The sequence below is a fragment of the Oxyura jamaicensis genome, chromosome 3 (genome assembly GCF_011077185.1).
Source record: "Oxyura jamaicensis isolate SHBP4307 breed ruddy duck chromosome 3, BPBGC_Ojam_1.0, whole genome shotgun sequence".
NCBI classification, from domain to species: Eukaryota; Metazoa; Chordata; class Aves; order Anseriformes; family Anatidae; genus Oxyura; species Oxyura jamaicensis.
In genome coordinates, this window is record NC_048895.1 from 114,512,960 (window position 1) to 114,535,140 (window position 22,181).

Below are 22,181 nucleotides of genomic sequence, written 5' to 3' on the forward strand. Positions count from 1 at the left end.
GCAGCCTGTTCCTGGCTAAGTCCTTCTCCAAAGTCAATATGAGAAAGATCCCTCACAAGAAAATGGTCATCATTTCTCACTCATGCTCCAGGGAGGGTACACAAATGACAAGAATGAAGACAAAGTGACCCACTAGTCAGATCCATGTCAGAGGAAGGAGGCAGGCTGTGAAGATCACCTCCTCTTTCTAGCCTTGGAGTACCCATTTACTCCTTCACAAGATGCTGGTTTTAACCCATACCTCTACAAAAAGCATAATCTCAACAAAAGGACATTAATGGGACAGAGTTAGTCCTACTTTTCCAAGACTTAGCCAACAAATTACAAAGAATTAGCCAACAAATTACATTTTTTTCAGAAGAAGAAAAAAAATCTGACTGTTGCTAATGATTATTTTGACCCAAGCAAGGACATTTCATTCCAGTCTTCTTTTTAGGGTTTGTTAATGTTTGTATACAAATTTTATTTATTTATTTTTTAATCTTGATTTTTTTTTTTCTGCAAAGCGACAAACTTTTTTTGCTCACTTGTTTTAAAAATGCCAGATAAAATATACTCCCACTAAAAACATTTACTGACTTACATGTGTATCCATAAATCACTTCATTTAACACAAAACTGAACATATTCAGACCCTTGATTGCCATAGAAAGTTTACCCATTTCTAGCAACCATGTGTTGCCCATGTTCTTCATTGGATTGTATATGCTCAGGAGATTTTAAGCAATGTCCTTAATATTCAGTAATTCATACAGGTATTTTGTCTCATGTCCTCCTCCTATGCCAGCTGTGTTAAGTCTAATCTCAGACTGATGTATTAAGTTATTTGAGTAGTGGAAGCCAACTTCTACTTTGTTCTCATTTCCTCTTCTTCCAACAAGTACATTTTGTGCCCCGCCCTTACAGGACACACCTAAGGGTTTGAGAAACATCATGTTAAGCACAAGCTCAAGTGTACATTAACTCCTTCTCCTGAATGACTTAAATCCCAAAGTTTTAATGAGCAGGGTGGGGACTTTCTAAACTTGATACTTCCTAACACTACCCGCTGGCTAAATAATCCACTTTCAGTTTGTGCACACAAATTTGATACTTTTCCAGAGTTAGATAGCATCTCAGAAAGATTTCTTTTATCTTTAACCTCATTAAAACAAGATATCTGGGTGGTAATATTTCCGTTTTCTCTCAGCCCACAGACTCTGAACAATAATACACTTCACATGGGTTAATCAAACTGAGATAATACTGTCATAACTGAGCCAAAGTTCTTGAAATCACATACATCACCAAGAGGAACGTCAGTTCAAGGAAACCTTTCCTTTGCCAATATAACAAGGGGAATTTAGGTATGTAACCATGAAGCAACTATAGGCAGGATTATTTTTTTCATGGAAGCGGTTCTCAATTGTTTTTTACAATAACCAGATTTATTTATTTATTTTTAAGACCCTATTCCTATGTACTGAAATAAAATGGGTAACTTGATTAACCTGAACTTTAGAATTCCTCAGCTTTAAAATTCCAATTAACTCGGGCATTCACTTCTCACTGCAAATTATTGCACAGCTGTATAGTTTTCCAATTAAATGCTATTTCATCTCTTCAGCTTCATTTGTTATCCTAGTGCATCTCAAGAAAGCTTTTTGTCAGTTCCTAAATACTCAGTGTTCAAGCCTTGACATTTAGACTCTTCAAATATTTGCATACAGTTATTATGCTTCTGTTAACCATCTATGAGTAAAGCTATATTTATTCCATCTTTGTACTCATTCCTAATAATTCAGCTCTTCCCAGCTTTGATCTCTTTGTTCTTCTTCCCAGAATAATTCTTGCATATTGTCAGCACCTTTTCATTTTGATGATGCCAATAATAAAATCTTATACTAGGTGAAGTTACCATAACTTATCTAGAGGTACTGCTGTACTGCTTTCCCAAACTGTGATATGGCACACCCTTGAATGCAAAATTTAGGATTGTATCAGATTTCCTTACCTTTCTGTTTTCCAGCCCAGTACCATTCCAGTTTGAAAAACAGAGAGCTTCTGCACAGAGAAGATAGAGTAAAACAAGATTGCTAAGAGCTAGGATTAAATTCAGAAATCTTGGATCCCTCATCACTCAGCTGGTTTTCCTACCTGTTGGACTATTCTCCATGCAAACAACTGCTCTGTAAATTGTGAATGTTACATTTCTTTACTAAACAAAAAGAGGAATGTGAAGGAGAAAAAAAAATAAAAAAATAATAATAAAAAAAAGTGCAAATCTGGTTTTGGTGGAACTGATTCATTTAATCCAGTGGTGTTAGCAGGAATGCCCTTCATATTAAGACATTAACTACAAAGCAATGGAACTCACATCAGTGCCTTAATCTTGTTCTATAATATCCCCTGAACATTAACAGGAGACATCCTTTCCACTTTGCAGCTAGATTTGATACTGATAAAGAAAATGCTTGGGGGGGAGAGGGGTATATCTTATCAGTGTATATAAATACCTGAAGGGATGGTGCACAAAGGATGGACCCAGGCTCTTTTCAGTGGTGCCCTGTGGTAGGACAGGAAGAAATGGGCACAAACTGGTGCACAAGAGGTTCCATCCAAAATCAGAAAGCACTTCTGTGCTCTGTGGGTGCTGGAGCCTTGGCACAGGTTGACCATGGAGGTTGTGGAGATCCTTGGTGATTCCTTGGATTCCTCAAAGATCTTCAGAAACTGTCTGGATGCGGTCCCCTGCACCCTGCTTTGGGTGGCCCTGTTTGAGCAGGGGGCCTCCACCAGATGACCTCTACAGGTCCCTTCCAACCTTAACAATTCTGATATTCTGTGATTCTGTGATTTGATGGGTCCTATATGGCTATGCTACATTCATGTCATTTCTAATTAGAACAATAGAAATTTAATTAACTACAACATTATTTCCACAAGTAACAACATTTTTATTTTAAGATGAACATTCCTTTCAGCTATCTGCCCAACCACTTTGTAGTCTGCTCTACTCAGGCCTATAATCAGCAACTGAGATACATTAGTGTAACTGCATGTGTGCTATTCTGTATGCAAAAGATATCTATGAGTATTAACTAAATTTGCAAGAGGAATTAGGATCAGTAATAAATGCTTTAGCAAAGAGGCTTTTGGGAATAAAAAATGTATCTTCAGGCAAAATTCTCATAAACTAGACATCATCTTTGATTTACAATTTATAGTATTTTCTTGTCTGTGTCCAATATTCTCAGCTTCAGGGCTCCTGTTCTGTTTGTTGTGATTGACTGCATAGGGTAGGAGGGCAGTTCTGTAGGCTAAAGTTAAGTCAATGCAATCATGAACTTAGGAAAATAAAGAACATGTTCATCGTCAGCTTATACAAGCCAGGTCATTCAGGCTGAAATCCCTTGGACTCAGTTACTCATAAGGAACTTTCAGTTCTTAATGCATAAATATTGTACTACGTGTACCCAAACGGGTGGCAAAATCTAGTTATTTGTGTCCATGTGCACGCAGAGTGAGAAGGAAAAGACAAATGTTTTGGGGATGCTCCCCTCCTGCTGCCTGTAAAAACAACACTCTGTCTTGAGCTCAAAGGGAGTTTTACCTTAGTATCATTTTTGAATCTCTCCTGAAGTTCTTGTCCATGTCTACTTTCCTAGATTCATAGTTTATGAGGCCAGAAAGGACCATTATAATTCTCTTGTCTGACCTCCTCCATAAGTTGATTATTATTATCTCCTCTTTCCTTAAAGTCTTTAGATCACATTGTCCATACTTTGAATATTGAAGAATTATCCCTAAAAGGAATTTTTCCTTTTTATTTTCCACTTAAAATGAGCCTATTAATGGAGTTTCCACCACTGACAACCTGTTTAAAAGTTACTATTAGGATTCTTTTTTCCCCTCTGACAGCCAGCCTATATGCTGCTTTAGTTAATTTAATTCCATTGCTCATGGCAATGCCCACACCTTAAATAATTTTTCACCCTTTTTGGCATTTAAACCCTTCAAAAGACTGTAGGCAATTTTCCTGTTTCTTTTTAGTCTTCTTAGGCAAGCTAGATGGATATTAGTTTTTAAGATCTGTCTTTATAAGTCAGTCCTTCCCAGGCTCTTAATTAGGTTTTAGTTTTTCTCATCACTACTACACTGGAAGAGCATCAGTTCTCTACCATCATTAAAACACCCCGACCAAAAAGAGCGTATGCAAAATCCCAAACCTGTCAAGTCCACAAAAACTGTTACTGACTTCACTAGATGCTGGATCAAGATTTAAAATGTGTGTGGTTCTTTTTGTTAAATGATGTAGGGAAATGAGTTAGAAGTTCTGTAGCTGTAATGTTATTTCCAAAATAATACATTCCTTTCTATTCCCTGATATAACCAGCTTATGACTATTTGGTAACAACAGCTATCTCAACTAATTTTGCCTTCTGAATCTCATTTTCCAAAACATCTTTATGATTTTTTTTTTTCCTTGGGTACTTTACCTTGAGTTTTTCAGGTTGAATTTTGCATTTCTTGCCAGTGCATTCTTTGTGTGTCCTGTATTATTTCTCTTTCCCCCTAAGGTGAATTCTCCATTACTGGTATGGGCTCACTAAGATGGGTTTTTATTGTACAACTCAGTTTTTAATGAAGTGTCCTCGTTTCAAACAGATATCAATTGAATATATTTTGCAAATGCAATTATAGCATGCTATTTACAATAGCCCTCTTCCAGAGCATTAATGAAAACATTCAACTTTTACTTTGCTTCTTGGGATAAGCAAGTGGATCTCACTGGGACACCTACACAGACCTTTACATGATTCAAAGAAGCTCTAGTTTTCATTAACTTCTTGCTGTGGATTTTCATTACACTTCCAGTCCATGCAATGGTGTTATTAGTAAAGCCAGTTTAAGTTAATATATTGAACTTGATTTTTAGTCTAATGCTTTGCAATTACATATTCACTGATATATTCACTGATATATAAAATATAAGTTATGATCATATCAATATCTTTCTATACCTTACCATCTATCCATAGCACACACATTCCTGAATATAAAAGTGCATTATTTAAATCTTAGCATATATATAAATATGGATATGTATGCATGTATGTGTATGTACATGTACAAGATACAAGTCCATAAAGCCAGGCTTTGCTGCAGCTGCTCACAAAACAACTCTTTTTAAAGGAAGAACTGCTGTACAGAATTAGTTAAATTGTCCAAAATCAGGCAGAAAACCTGAGTTAGAGCTTGAAACAGCTTGCAGGTGAAAACTGATTTTCTCTCCCTGTGTAGACATAGAGAAATTAAGTTACAGGGAAGAAAAGCTATGGCAAAGCAGTAAAATGAAGTTTGAAACCAAACTTTAACTCTTGCTGCCTTTGGCTGTTGAGACTTATTCTAAATATCAGTAGACAACTACAATTTGCTAGACCTAGGCATAACTGTATTTCATAGTGTTTTAATGAACACATACACTTTGAAAAGAGTTGAGAGAGTGGAAGGATGGAAAGCAGTATAATACTGTAACAAGTGAAAGATGGATATTGCCAATTATGACAGCATATAAAGCTTCCTAAATAATCTTTGCTAATGCCTGAACTTCAACAGACTGCAGACAGCTGTCTGGCACTGAGGCCAGGTGGCATGGAAAACCCTGCACCCAAAATATTAATTCTCTAAATCTCCAAAGCAGGGTCACTACAACTAAAACCCCTAAAGCAACGGGTCCATGACCAGCTCTGCATCATAAGCTAGGTACCAAAATTTGGGAGGACAGTTCTAGATGGCCAGGAGCTACTATAATGTGTTAACAGTAAAGAAGACTGAGTTCTAGTGCTCCAGAATGCCATTAGTGTTTAATTTAACAGTGTAGCTTTAATCTCCTAGAACTGCTTCGGTGTTTGGTTGCTTGTTTTTTTCTTACAGAGTAATTTTTTTTTTTTTTCATAACAAAAATTTTGATTATGTCTTTTTTATCAAATTATAGGAGTCAAAAAAATCTCATTTTGTTAATGTTAACATTATTGGACCAGAAATATGTATTTCATTATTCTAAGCAACTTATCCTCTTAAAATGAATTTTATTTCATATAAATATCAAAGACATTAATTTGAATGTGAAATTGTTTGAATCTGTGAAAATCTGGTTGTTTTGGTTTAATTTGATTCACTGCTGAACTGATTTTTCCACTGTGTTTTGTGTGGTTAAAAAAAAAAAAAAAAAAAAAAAAAAAAAAAAAAAGAGGGAGATTATCCCATAAGGAAATGCCTCCAACCCACCAAATCCTTTCACCAACATTTTTTAGGACTCCTTCATACATTTGAAAATATATGTTCAAAAAAAAAAAAAAATCAGATATGATCCTTATAATCCCTCTTTGTTTAGACAGATGGGAAAATCAGGAACAAAGATATGAAGGTGAGTCTCAGAAGAATCTGTGTGACTTGGGAGTAGAAGTCTCACATAAAGTCATGTTGGTTTATCTATCAAAGCGTCTTGCCCAGAATTACTCTACAGACCAGTGAAATATTAGGAAGACTCCTGTGTACATGTAGTTTTCTATTTTGCTTAATCTATCATTTCTCTGACCTGCAGTGTCCTGATATTCCTGTATGGCAGCTTTGTTCTCACTCAGGGAAATTCTAGTTTAGTTAATGCTTCTGCATAACCTGGTCACCATCCACTTCAAACACTTCACAGGCCACAGACTTCATACACCTGACCTGGCATTTACTCCTGCCCACAGATCCATAGTGCAATCCATAAAGGACATTTGGCATTGCTCTGCCTTGCCAAATCCACCTCAGGGTTAAGCTTCATATGTTCTCTTTTGCATCAGTTCCTTTAAAGATGGTGCTTTCTTTAATGAGCTGTCAGAACTAAGCATTTCTCTGCAGTTAAATGGCACTACGGTTTCCTTGAATTTATTCATGTTAATAATTGCTGAACAGCTAAGCACACCACAACACTTTCTCCATCTGCAAGCTGTGAGTTAATGAAAAGTAAAGTACATAGAAAGTTCAGAGTATCAAAGCCATCAGGTCATCTTCAGCGAGGCCATTTAATGCAGAATATATAAAAGTGAGGATTTGTCATACCAGATTGAACCAATGACCCCTTACGTGCTGCTGGCAACAGTTGTTTCCGATCTTTGGGTAAAAGGCAAAGAAAGCCATAAAGATGTCCTAAATGTTGACTAGCCATATTAAGTTAGTATTTCTTTCATACTTCTCCAAGGGTATGAAAAATGATATAAAAAGAATTTTCCTTATATTCTTTTATTTTTACTTCTGTTATTTCATTGAGGGTGAGACATGGTGTTCAGAGATTTCAAGAAAATTTGGATGACGGTTCTTGAGCCAAGGTTCTTGCTTCAGTGACCTTATTTCAGCTCTGCAAAATGCTATACATTCACTTGATTTTGAAGCAACTCCTATATATATATTTTTTTCTTTTTTTCCCAAGGGTATATCACATAGACTTTTTCAATTCCTTCAGACCACAAATTCAGACCAAATAGCAAGAGAATAAAAAGGTAGAACTTAATTGATCCAAATGTTTTGCTTACCTAAAGGTTTTTCTCTGAGAAGTACAAAGCCATGTGACTTTGTCTCTGAAGTAAGAAACGAGAAGTAAGAATTTGAGAAGTTACAGAACGAAACCCTCACAATTTAAACTGGTCTGACACCATACCACTATGTTCTGCATAATTTCTAGCTCCTTTTGTTAAATTAAAGTTATTTTTTCTGGACTGACTTTGTATTTGGGAACATCTCCATCTAAAAGTTGATTCAACAGCTTGGGGCTTGATCCACATTACAGTCCTGTCCAGCAAATTCCAGAAAACAACATATTGCTAATGACAAGATGCATTCATCAATCATGTGAACTGCAAAACTATATCATTTGAATAAATAGTTTCACTTAGTGAAAAAAAAATGGTAAATATTCAGTTTGAAAACAAACACAAATACTTTCAGACATAGTTTTATGAGTTTATATTTGGTTTATGTTCTTTTATCAGCCTTCCAATTTAATTGCCAGTATGTTCTCTTACAGTCCTCTTGAAATATCTGTCCTCAGATGTAAAGCCAGAGCTGTTCTGCACAAATGAAAGTCTCTGATTTGCTCTCAATGAAGTTAAAGATAGCATTCAGTGACAGACATATCATTAGGCAAAGGAATAAATTTTGCAGTGGAGCTAACAAAGATTAGTTTATTTGGATGCTCCTTCTGCCTGTTTTTCTCATTAAGAGAGGCACTAACCATCTCTCCTCTGCCCAGCTGATCATTCGGATTAAAACTGTAGAAATCTAGCTACCTTCAGTTATGCCATTGCTCTTGAATAAAATCTACTGGGAATTGTTCCCTGTTGCTTTGACACCACATAGCTCATATTGATACAGCTAAATCCTCTTAATTTTCCCAAAAATGGATTGTCATACACAGACGGACCATTTGGAATGGTCCCTAGCAGTTGCTAACCCTCTGAGCTGTGCCCTGTAATTCCACGAGTAGTGATACACATCCCAATCCCATGCAAAAGGGAAATGCTGTGACCTTGTTATGGGATCAAAAGATATAGCATGCAAAAGGTGGGACCAAATATAGGTCTTCTATGTCAATGTGGTGAAAACAGGATTTATTTCTGATTTGTGAATTGTTCATAATGACTGAACAATTATTAACCCCATACCACCCCTCTAAAATATATATATATATATATATATATATATATATATAAAATAAATAAAAAAAGTTTTGGAAAAAAATAGAATCCCTTAAAGCTGCTTTTCAATACACAACAAATTTCATGAAATAGCCTGATAATATCTTCCATAAGGATTTCAACAACATTGCTACTATACGTCAACATTTTAAGAAGGTAGCGTTTGATATCTAGGTTTGTTTATATTCCAGGAAAAAGAGAACCAGCTCTAAATATACTTTATCTGTTTTTCCTTCCAAAGCTGCTGTCTTTTGGGTAGAGAGACCATTTTTACAAAGAGCTTTTACAGTGGACCTACCAGGCATTATTAGAATCAAATTGATGATAGCTCCTTAGGGCTAAAGAAATGGAGATAAGAGAAGTAAATATAATATTCAAGGTAATTTTTAATAAAACTGGAAGTAAAAAAGGTCTGTGTTTTCCTTGAATTTAGATGATTCCCTGTTGATTCTGAGAAAAAGCACAACAATTTGCCAATCAAACTAATTTTCCAAAGCAGAGAACTAGTAGTTTTATAATAGGATATGTTTGCAAGTTAGACTATATAGAAATAACTATTTCTTTATCATGCAGAAGTTGATATTAAAAGAGGGTAGGTAGTATGAATAATTATGGTTGGTTGAAGAATTCATTTTGAAACATCTTTGGAGTGAAGATTAACTTTTTTGAGTAGGTAAGCATTGTTTCAAAAAGAATTTGCTTTCTTCAAGGAAGTGGATTGAATGCTACAAAGTATCCTTATTTTATTTTATGTAAAAAATACAAATATTTCCCCCCAAAATTTGGGACTAAATGCACATTAAATTATGTACACATATCTATTAAATGTTTCTCAGAAATGTTTACTAAATTGAAAGCTATAATTCAGACTGTTCAGTTTATTTAATCCACAGATATGTTCCAATTTTATCTGGTTGCTGACTGAGATGAAAGCCCTATCTTTGCTTGAATATGCAGAAATCTAAATAAAATCATGGGTCTCCTACTCCTCCAATACTAATTGAGGGAAAAAAAAAAAAAAAGTAAATTAAAAAAAAAAAAAAGTGTTTTAATGGTTCCAGGAATGAATACTCGTTGGTTAGCTGGACCTTCTTATTTTAATAGTTTCGCATTATTTTCCTTTTTCAATCTTTCCTGTTGTCATAAATTACTTTAAAAATCAAAAATGAAAGTCTCTGCTGACCAAAAAATAAAAATAAAAATAAAAATGAATTATTTTTGTAGTTCAGAACCTCTCCACTTTCATTTCCCTTTTCTTTAACATTAAATTTGCCAAAATTATTTTTTCCTGAGAAAACCTGTGGGTTCAACAAACTAGATTTTTCTAACCAGCCCCTTCTGAATATTTTGTTGAAAAATTTCCAAACCACTCTGTTATGTTTTTTGTTGTTGTTGTTGTTTGTTCTTTTTTTTTGTCGTTGCCCTGCTATGCAAATGCCTTACTCCCCGGTAATTATGACACAGGGTCAGTGCTCAGCTTTTTGCAGTATAGACACAAAGCCATAGGAATGTGCACATATTTTTGAGTTCTTTCCTTTTAAGCTGCAAGTGGCATCACTAACCCTAGTAAGACCTTTCATAGGCATGTTCTATAGTGCCCATTGTTTCTGGCCTTGGTTCCCAACACCACTCTGGCTGACATAAGAGGAAAATTTTGCCAATAATTTGACTTCAGAGGAAGCCAACCCCAAACATGACTTCTTCTCCCCTATTGTATGTGACGTGCATGCCAGGTGAATAGAGTGATCTCATTGCCTTGTTTACCTAAATAATCAACTGTGAGAACAAGAGATACCTTCTGTGGGCCATCCAACCCTCTCCCTTACAGACCTGTTTTAGGAGGGGACGAATATTACCCTGGAGACACCCATTTCTCTTCTGTGACTGCAGAGGTCAACTAGTTTAGATTGGATCTTTAACGTCTGGCTAGCTAATGCTAAAAGGATTAACCCCACGTTACTTCTTTATTCTGATTTGAGTCTGAACGCAAGTCTGGAGATATCAATGGAGCTCTTCCACTGACAGTCACCATTTAAACAAAAGGTCAACACTTAGAGCACTTCTATATTGGCCACTGTCATTTTAGCTGCAACTTTCCCCACATAAGAAGAGGAAATACCAAAAGTGTCACAGTAAATGCAATTACCATGGTCTGGTAAATGTTTGGGGCTTGGGCTTTTTTGTTTGTTTGTTTTCTTCACAAGTGAGCAGATCCTTTAAAAAGAGATGATCTGACAATAAAGCAGAATTTAAGTGACACCAAACTCCCTCTGTCTCTCACACACAAGCACACACGGCGTCCCATCTGCTGGCTCCCAATAACTCATTTGCACGGGGCACGACGAATGGCTCATTTTTGAACAGTCAGAATCAGCTGCAGCACACGTGCCTCTTGCTCTCTAATTCTTTATTGTTCTTCCATGAACTCCAGTGGCCTCAAGCAGCAGGAGACAGGGACACATGTAACAGCTCTCACCCTCTGGCCCAGATACCAACCCCCTTTTTTTTTGTTAGGCTTCAAACACTTCCCAGGACTCTCATTCACTACCACAGAGCCACTCTGCACATTCGACCAACGCTTGCACAGAGCTTGTTTTCTGTCCCTTTTAGCAATGTCCCTGTTCAGGAGGATAAAACATTTGCAGGCCATCCAGGCTTTCAATGAATAAATCTTCAGCAAAGCTCCACCAGAAAAAAAAAAAAAAAAAAAAAAAAAAAAAAAAAAAAAAAAAAAAAAAGTCTAGCAAATCCGTCTTTGTATCTGAGATGCAACAGGGAGGCAGTTTTTTTCCCAAGTAACAAGGAGGTACTGCCCACACTTGGCTTATCTGTGCAGCCATTTGCATACATAACTCTCCATGAAGAAGAGGTATCCGCTCTCCTTGACCTTAGTAAATCAAAAGCAGACAGGCCACAACTTTAACTTATTTCTTTGGATAGCAATCCTCCAACATACAGAATTGTACAAAACACATGCATAATACATAATACAGATCTGGTGCAGACCATCTGACTTCTTTTAACCCCCCGGTTCTGTATTTTAATGGTACTGAATTTAGACCTGTCATTTCAGTTTCTTTTTGTGTCTGTTGAATATATTTGGCCAGAGTTTGTTCTCTGCATTTCCAATGAGGTCAGTAAGTAAGTCACCGTTTACACAGATGTTTTACAGAGCAGAATCTGTCATTAATATTTAAATTGCACACGTGTGTCTGACTCTGTGTGTATATACTTATAGCTAGACAGGTAAGGTATATAGAGGTATATAGATATGTGTATAGAATACACAGACACACACAAACACACAGGTATGCATGTAGAATTTAAGGTAGTTGGGGAACAATCCTTCTTATCATGTATGGTTATTATTATTTGCTATAAGTCACCATATGATTATATGATCCTGCTTCAATTCAGCTAGGTGTAAATATCCTTAAGCAGCTCTACATTTCTGAGTTAACAAGTAAGAGAGCTGGTTTTGGGTGTCAGCATGAGCATACTGCTTTCTTACCTACCTGAAGTTAAGTACAGCCTTACACTAAGAAAATTTCATCACTTTGGGGGATTTTCTTCTCCCATTTTCCAAATCTGCAAAGAGGTCCACCTGGAGCACAGTTTAATCCAACACTTCAGAAGATGACTTGTGCAACAAGAATGTCTTGAATATGAAGGAACAATGGTAAACTGTCCCCACAATGGCTTTGGAAAGCCTGAAAACAAAACAAAGCTCTGATTTTTTTTAACACTCATTGATCAAGTTTTGACCATTCATTTTAGATAACCCTGTTGCAGACATTTCTCAAAAATTATGTCTAAAACATGAGAGAGGTAGAGTCACCCTATATCCCTATGAAATGTAACTCAACCTAAACCAAAAGAAATAATAGGATTAAAAGAAACTTTCTAGTCCTAGATTTTTGCAAAGAAAGGATGTTTTGAAGATATATACATCAAGGCTATGTCTATAGTACTAGATAAGATAAATGAGGGTCTGGTTTTACATGATATACTTTGACTGCATTCATTTAGATAATTTGCTCTTACGCCTTTCCCCTGAACTCTCCCTCACCTCCCCAAAAAAGACAAAACCTATGTAGTCACTACCCCATGATATCCCACAAATAGTGAGACCTGTACCAAGAAAGTTATTCAAAGTGAATCACACATCATGTCGTGTACATTGCTAGCAAACCACTTGCAGTTGGCAATTAAATCAATAACTAATACATCAACTCTATCTATTTTTATTTAAGTTGTGCTACAATAAGAGCTTCTTCCTCCTAACAGCAAGGAAAAGGTCTGGCCTCATTTTTAGCTTGATAGTTCAGGAGTGCAGAAGGAAGGAAAGGCTTGACCTTGTGGTTAGAATATTTACTGCGTGAAGGTCTTAGTGCCAGCCCTTGCTTCCAGCATTGTTTCACTGTTACATGAAATAACTGTTTAATGTAAAATAAAGAGTCCTTTGAACAAGGACTGGGGCCCACACCCACCTCATATGAACGCTAATCCTGTGAGTCACATTGCTCTTTTTCTCACCTTCTCAGGGAATAGCTCGTGCTTCTCAGCACGAAAACCTACATCAACAACATGGGTGAAGAATTACCCCACCACCAAGTGACAGAGTTCAGGAAATTCCAAGAAAATATCAGCTTGAAATTTCCTCAAGATGAGGTGCAGTCAGGTACCTTCTGCTGTGCCTTCACTGGTAAACTAAACAGAGGCAGGGCACAGGCATGAGACCATGCATGCTGTCTAACTGTAGCCATCACTCCTTCACTTTTTCCTGGACCACCTAGGACAGTCCCAAACATCACTCATGCATTACTTCTGGGCTGGGTACTACTCCCAGTAGTCAACCTAGACAGAACTGCCTGTTTTGGGAATGAAAGACAGCAGCTATATGGATCTTATCCAGTCTATGCAGCTTGTTCTCACAGCCAAAAAATATTTCCTGGACCATTTTTTTTTGTACTAGTGTAGAGGAAAATATTTTTGTTTGTTTGTTTGTTTGTTTTCCTTTTCTACTCATGAGGTCTTAAAAATTCAGGCATGTTCACATATTCATTTTTTCACTCGCTCACTCACTCATTCATTTCATTCATTCAATCAATCAATCATTCATTCATTTTATTCAGCTTGTCTGAAGTATTCTGAGGATTTTCACATTCTCGCAAGAATTATGATTCTGTAGTACAACTCAACAAAATTCTTCCTCTCTTCTCACCCCAACAGAGGGTGGCAATGTCTAGGTAGTCTGTGGCAGCTTATGAAGGGTGCCAGCACACTCACTGTAGTAGTACTAAACAGCACAGACCAAAAAAAAAAAAAAAAAAAGTACCAAAAAGAATGATAGCAGCTAGGTAATCTGGAACAGGGACAACAGGACTTTCTTACCTAGAAAAATATCATCATGCACTGAAAAGTAGTATTGCTGGAGCTATAGTGGGCTCTGCTTCCAGTATGTATGTGTTTCTTTGCAAAGTTTTAACACTATAAAGAAAACCCAGGCAGATCCCTTAAAAAAGTAAGCAATTTTGCAATTTCTACCCTTCTTCACTACCGTGAAGCTTTGATAAACCTAATATGGGTGGATGATGCTGAACTGATTGCTGAACTAAAATTGATGTTTGCCTAGGTGCACATGGCCTCATGACCTAATTTTGCTTGTGATTTAAAAACAGGATGTACTCTTAAATTTAATGCATATACTGGCTGCTTGGAGAAAGACTGATTTCCCAAAGCTGAAACCACCCAGGAGAAAAACTGGGTAAGAGGGAGAAATGTAACACTCATCCACCACCACCATCATGAAAGACATGATCATTTGGCATCTATTAATGTTGTTTTTTTATATATCACAAAAGTAAGCATTCTCAAAGTCACAAAGTAAAGCTTGTTCAGGGTGATATAATAAATGAACCCTCATTTCTAAGCAAGAAAAAAGAAATGTTTTTTGGTTGTCTTTTTTTTTTTTTTTAATTTAAAGACAAGACATGAGGTAGAATAAATGGAAATCTGGGAAAACTGTTAGCAGGAAGGGCAAACAAGCAGATGGGAAATTTATTGTATCAGTACAGTACCTACGGTCAATGGGACTAAAAACAAACCCAGTTATTTGATATCATTTAGAAGCTTAGAGGGGCAGTATAAGTGATAGGAGGGCGGTTGGACTAGATGATCTTGTAGGTCCTTTCCAACCTTGTATTTCTATGATTCTACGATTCTATTTAAATTTATCAAGAAAAATAGATAAATAATCCAAACAAGGAAAACCTTTGTTCATGAAGTTGCTGCTATATGTTGACTGTTATCTACATAAAGACATGAAAAGATCTTAACATTGTAAATTTGTTGTGACTACATGAGTGAACAACACTCCTTCATCTTCAAGTGTACGTTCAGCTCTGACCTCTGTCACAGAGACAATACAGCAGAACAGAAAAGGAATAAAGAGCAAACAAATATGACTACAAAATTAAAAGAGAGAGAGAGAGAAAGTAAATAAGTAAGGGAAGTAAATTTGACACTTACATTTATCTCTTACTTTTGAAGAAAAAAGCTGAACTGGGAATTTCCAATGTATTTTAAAGTCAAAACTTTTATTAACAAAAGAAGGTATTTTGTACATAATTAACCCATGGCATTTGACATCACCTTCTATCACTGCAGCAAAATGCCTAGCAGTATCTTAACATTTGCAAGCATAAGATGAGGTTATTCTCTTTTATATAAAAGCTCAAAAACTATTGAGATGCACTTTAACTTTGTTCATATGAACACTGATTATGTCAAGCTTGTATTTATAAAATGATCCCAACAGCTGTAATCAGTTTTATTCACTGATATTTAGATCATTAGAATAATTTCTTAATGTTGACCTGGATGTCACAAATCTATTCCCCGCCCCCGGCCGCCACCCCCCGCCCCCCCCCCCGCATGTCATATGAAACTTGTACACATCTCTTATTTTTTTTGACTTGTGTGTTTTATTTTAAAAATGCCACTTATATGTTGTTCAGTGTGAAATAATCTCTGTAAAATGCAGTGTGATGGTGCTCAAGCTAGACCTTCTGTGGCATCTCCTCCACTAAAGGTCCTTACAAACAGGTTAGAGGATCATCTCTGAGAAACCACATAGGTAGAAATCATCCTGCCCTACGGCTGGGGCACGGAAGAGGTGACCTTTTGAGGTTTCTTCCAGCCTTATGAGTCCATGTTTCATTATTCTGATACATCAGATTGCTGTGCCCCATTAAAATGAATACACTGATATAATACACATTTATGGAGGTCCCAGGAGAGCTCATTAGAGTGAGGTGAGATTGTGTTTTAACCCTCTCTTTTTCATTGCAGAAACCAACTCAAAAGTAAGATTTAACTAAGAGACAGAAACACGCAGATAAACAAATATACCATAATCATTGGAGTTAAATCTCATTAAAATAGTCTACTTCAGGATCTCCTTCTGAAACATCTGATTCTGGACATAGTGTCTGGTCATTGGAGACAAACCTGATGTGGCTGAGCAATATATATATTACTAACTGAGATTATACTCTCACATTTACATTCATATCAATGAGCTGATTCCTCATTTGTATAGGATTCTGATAAATACTACAGAGAGCACATCTCCAGCCTTGCTTTGCATAGGTGGTAGCTAGATAATGACACATAGGTTAGGGAATGTGGGCCAAAAATAGAGAAAACAGTCCAGACTGACTGGATATGCACCGAGGAAGGCTCATTGCTGCAGGCAGTCATGTTCCCAGGTTACTAGAGGAAGAAATAAAAATTGATCATTTCTCATTTGTCAGTTTTCAGCCAAATTTATAAGGAAAGGACAGTGTCTCTTCATGATTGGAACAGAAAAATTGTATGTGACCATTCTAGGTAGGTAATAAAAAAATATTTAAGGATTGCTGTCTAATTTACAACTTCATACATATGTATGCATAGGTGTAGATATGTATTTAATTTCTCAGATGAAACTTAGATCAACTAACAGTTACCAGCTATAGGTGTTACTAATTTGATTCAATCTATTACAACTACTGAGACTGTTCATTATACTAAGCTTCTCAGAAATGGGTAAGATTGTATCCTCCAGCAGCCTCAGACATGGAGAACTGGTAATGACATTTACTTTTCCTGCATATTTTTATACATTCAAATGAATAAATATTTAAATTACAAAACCTAGAATATCATGGCTTTCGTGTGAATGGTGATTTTTCCAACCTGCACTTTTTTTCTTTTTTCTTTTTTCTTTTTTAAATGTTTTATTTATTTCCCCCTGTTCTGTAATTTAAATGTGGTATTACAGAAGGATTTGCTTCTTTTTGGTTAGTTGTAGCTAGCTGGAGATTTCTAAGGTTTGGGGAATGAAGAACTAATTCTGGAAGATTTGCAAAGATAACAAAGATTTCACCTTCTACAGGAATTGCACATCCATTGTAGAAATTTTAGAAGCCTACACTCTGACACAGAAATGTAGAAATCTTTCTCTTCAGATCCCCATTTAGCTATGGAAGTTGTGAAGTTTATTTGTTCCTCTAGAAGCTTCAGCAAACTCAGATGGAAACACAACTTGTGTTTTCTATTTATTGTGGTCCCCAAAAATGATATGATATATAAAAATGCTTATCTTCCCCCATGGGTAGATATTATTCCTCCTGACAGTAAAGTAAAAAAAAAAAAAAAAAAAAGAAAAAAGAAAAAAAGAAAGAAACATTTTCTTGAGTAATTGGAGGATCATAGTTAAGAGAGAAAAGTGAGTTAAAGTATATATATATTAAAAAAAAAAAAAAAAAAGTTTTTTTTTTTTTTTAAAGGGAAACTGGGGCATAAAATTTCATGACATTCACTTTATACAGTGGTTTGGAAGCAAACAGAGAAAAAGAATTGTCTTAAAAATTCTTTTCTTAAGTTTATATAATTCTTCTGCTCCTATTTTGGGTTTTAAACCTAAACTACAGAGCTACTCAGGCCATTCATGTCAAATCTCTGCTAAACCATTATTTAACTCATGACAGAGCTTCTTCGCTCACCCTGAGGCCATCTGGCATAATCTGACCACCTAATATTATCTTTAATATTAGTCTTAGCCTCCAGAAGAAGCCATGTCCAAGCTGTTTATTGGGAATGGGCCTTGGTCTGTGCTAGCTCTTGAATCACAATTGGGAATTTCTTAAGGGAGTATCAACTCACCTGGGCCAGAACAGTACCAGTGCCTAGATGCATGATCTGGTACTTGCTAATTCATCGCTATAACCATGGCCACAGGGACTCAGCCTGCAATTTAGCTGGTCCCAGGGGAGATTTGCTGTAGCCTTGGTTATCACAACATGATCTGAAAATATTCATCTTTCTTGCTTCATCATTTCTATTCTACATCTCTGATTGTGGCTTCATAAAAGGAAAACTATAATAATACATTTATTTATTTATTTATTTCAGTCTTGAATACAAACACAAATGAAGTTATACTCTAGACATGGAATATTGCCTCATATTGCCCCTGTCCTGGTTAATTCTCATACCCTTTTAGGATGTTATATATAAACAGCAAATGAGAGTTGCCAATGGCAGCTCTAAAATATATTTCCCTCCATGATCCAGTCCTTCTGCCTCAGACCCTAAAGCTTCTTCACTTTGTCCTCAGAGATCATCTCCCACTAGAAACTCACAGCTCTTCAGTCCCAGAGTTTCTCTTCACCCAGATCTTTGACATCACATGATAATTCCATGGTAACAAGCCTCAGCATACAATGGTGTCCCACATGTTCCCAGACTTTCTGTTGCCTCTGCGGAAACGGACACTACTATGTTCAGAAAGAGTTGGGACACCATACCCAGACAGTTTCAAGCCATGTAGGATATGAAATGGCACACTTATACTAAGGCTGGAAAAGGATTCAGACTAAAGAGGCTAAAATTTAACATTACCAGTTAAAGCTGAAGTCCAGGTGGCAAGACTGTTGGCCCAGAAGAGCTGTGACCTTTTGGCAGGGTGGAGAGTTCAGTTCTGCAATGGCTGAACCCAACTAGCAGTAACATTCATTTTCCTGAGACATTGGAATCTCATCAACTAAGCAAATCTTAAAATTGTTCCTGACCTGAACCCTAGTTCATTTTTTTGTTTGCCTTCATGCTCTGCTCTGCTGTGTGAGACGTGGATACAAATCCAGCTTCCAAAGCCCTCTCAGCACCTTTGACTTCACCCTTTGATTAAAATATTGCTTTCCCAATGGCGATGTCCTTTTGAATGATGCACCCAACCTAGAACTTGGTGGGAAGAAAAGGAGAACGCGTAGGGGATAACCTGGATAAAAGGAGTCTGAGCCAGGTGTATGCAGTGTACATGTGGCGGATCTGGACTTAATGTTGTGAAAATGCAGAGTGCTAGCATGTGCACTCGTGTTGATTTGGATGAGAGTTAGAGGAATCCTGGTAACAAAGAAATGACTTGGCTGGAGAGCTAACTGAGATCACTTATGAATTCCTCTGTCACAGAAGTATACTAATTAGCTGCCATTCATTTTAAAGCAGTATGAGGACATCTATACTTTTGGGAAGAAATTCTCATCTCACAAACAGCAAGATGAAATCCTCAACTACATTGCTAATCCCGCATGAGGATCATTTCTTCCAATACCAACTACAAGCCTAGGCTGAAAATTTAAGATATTGAAAAGCTAAAATTAGATGGAACATAGGTGTTGAAGAGCATAACACAAAACAGAAAGCGGTCAAATTTAGATCATATGTGAAGTGAAATACAAGAAAAAGTAAGATCAAGAAGGACAAAATGCTATCACAAGTAGAGGAACTAGGGGAAAGAAAAACTAGTTGAAGTGATGATGGGGAAAAACTGAAGAGGTAAAAATCAAACAGCTTTTCTTTGTGTTTTCAAATCCATTTACTTTACAAAGTGACAAAGTGACTTCTGATTCCCATTGGTATAAATGTATGCAAGAAATAAGCTTGTGAGATTCATTCCAGCTCATTACCAGCACAATTAGATACCTCTCTCCTATAACTTCATGGTTTTTTATAGTCATGGGCCATTCTAGTCAGAGTTTATACCATTCATAGAGTACAATTATAAATATGTCATTTGAATAATGGAGAGTCAAACTTACCTTTTAAGCATTTCCCATCACTTTGGAATAAGAATTCATGAGCATTGTAATTTCTCTTGGTAATATTATTCTGAAACCATTTTTGTTTTCTTATCAAAGCTATTTAAAATCATGAACTTCACTGTGTGATAATTTACTTCATAACACTTTTATTTCTCCTTTAAGGTTTTTATTATTAATGAGAATGCATTTTTTATAGCACAGAATGCTGACACCTTTACTTATAAAGACAGTAGGAAAGTGTCATTTGATCATCTAATGACCTCTGGTGGATGAATCTAATTGACTCACAAACACATAATGTTTCACACTGACTTTAACTTGTATTGATTGCATTACCACTGGGCTGCACACAGACAGTTTCCCTACACTGCAGAAATATTCAGACTCTAAACCAGGAAAAAAGTCACATGCCTCATATTGTTTCAGGAGTTGAAACTGACTAAATATAAGAATTATAATAAATACTTATCAACTGTAACTTTGTCCAATTTCCCTTTTGTGGTCCCAAAGTCTCTTTCTGCTGTGCATTTTATACTATACATACAATAGAGAGATACTCCGTCTACACAGTTAGTCCCAGTCTTCTCCCATGTATACCCCTCTAGTTATGTTTTTACACTACACAGTGGAAATCTCATTGCCTATCCACCCTCCCCTGCTAGAAATCTTTTAAATACCCACACTTAAAAATATAGTGACTTGGAATTTCATTCAAATGTAAGTATGCTTTTCCTGTGAAGATTGGTTGCTCTCTAGCTCCCCTGGAAGACAGAAACTCACAAAGCAAAGGGAACAGTAGCTCAGATGTAGACACACAAATGTTAAATCTTCACATGAAATAGTTTTAGAAGGTGAGATACACAGACTATCAGTGAAATAGTTACATGAACAAGTTTTAGCCAGCATGTCAGCATGTGAAATAAGACTGTGTTAACGGGATGTACACTTGAAATGAAGTTTTAAATGTTAGTGGGCATTAATGCTTTACTGAGAAGGTGCCTTCAGATCCTTTTGCAAGACTTTTCTACCTTTAATTTTGTAGAGGACGTGATATGATCTCCACTAAAACAGTGTAAATCTAGAGGAATGGCGGTGAAGTCTGTGGATTTACAGTGGTGTAACAGGGATTACAGTCTGGCCCTTGGTTCTGTGGTTAATTATGTGCTGGCACAAGAGGGAGAGCAGGGTAAGGGTGTGTACTGGTTACACCACAGGATAATGAGGAAACCGGTGAAAGATGCCCTTATAAACAAGCGAACACCTATGCCAATGGAAACAAACTAATACAAAAATAGTAAAAGAAGAAATCATTTCCAGTTACTCTGCTTTCTAAATATGTGAAGAGACTGTAGAAGCTTTTTGATCATCTCAGACATTTCTAAGTATATCTAAAAAGGAATATTATAATGACTAAACAATAAAAAGTAAAAAAAATAAGAAAAAAAAAAATGGAGTCCTTTGAAATTATAGCAAGACTCCTTCATTTCATTCAAGCAGTATGAGTTCTTTGAAATTATTACAAAAACATATCCCAGCTTTAATATGTTTTTATTTTTAACTATGAAAGCACATAATGAATGTGGGTTATGCTCATGAGGAGTGTTGTTAAGGTGCAAATACTGATAGATACTGAGCAAGTCTGCTGCTGGTGTTGTATCCAAGAGGGTAACAGCACAGACGGGCCTGACAGCTTTCTGCATCTTCTAGAGTTTCTTTGCTTAATGCGGAGACTTTTTTCAAAGACTCTAGGGCAATATCCAAAACACCTGTAGAGTGGTCAAGGTGGCTCCTGAAGCTCTGCTACTGAAGATCATATATGCAGGAAGCTTCTAATTCCATCACTCTTTAATCCCAAACATAAACCTTGAGTTATCTGACTGAACTGGAGAAGCAATGAATGCTTTTTGGTTTTCCCATGCTGCTCTCTTCACTGTAGTCCTAATTTGTCATAGTTGTTTTACACATCAAAATTCATTCTAGCTATATCTGTCTCAAAATAGACGGACATCCTGCACAGAGCAAATCTTTCCCTAATCTGAATTACTTACCCCCCCACTCCTTGCCTCTGTTCCTTGTTTTTATTCCTGCACGCAATGCTGGCATCAGCACAAGACTCTTGGACAGAAAACAAAATCCTTTAACAATTCCACTAACCTAGAAGCCTCACTGGGGAGGAAATGGGAAACCTCTTCCCCTTCTCTCTTGCTACCAGCCACTGAATCAATGGAGGTCATTATATTCCTTGTCAAAGAAGTCAAGGGGTCAGGAAAGAGCAGCTTTGTTGGGAAGTTGCTCCAGCCCGATATTATGGGTT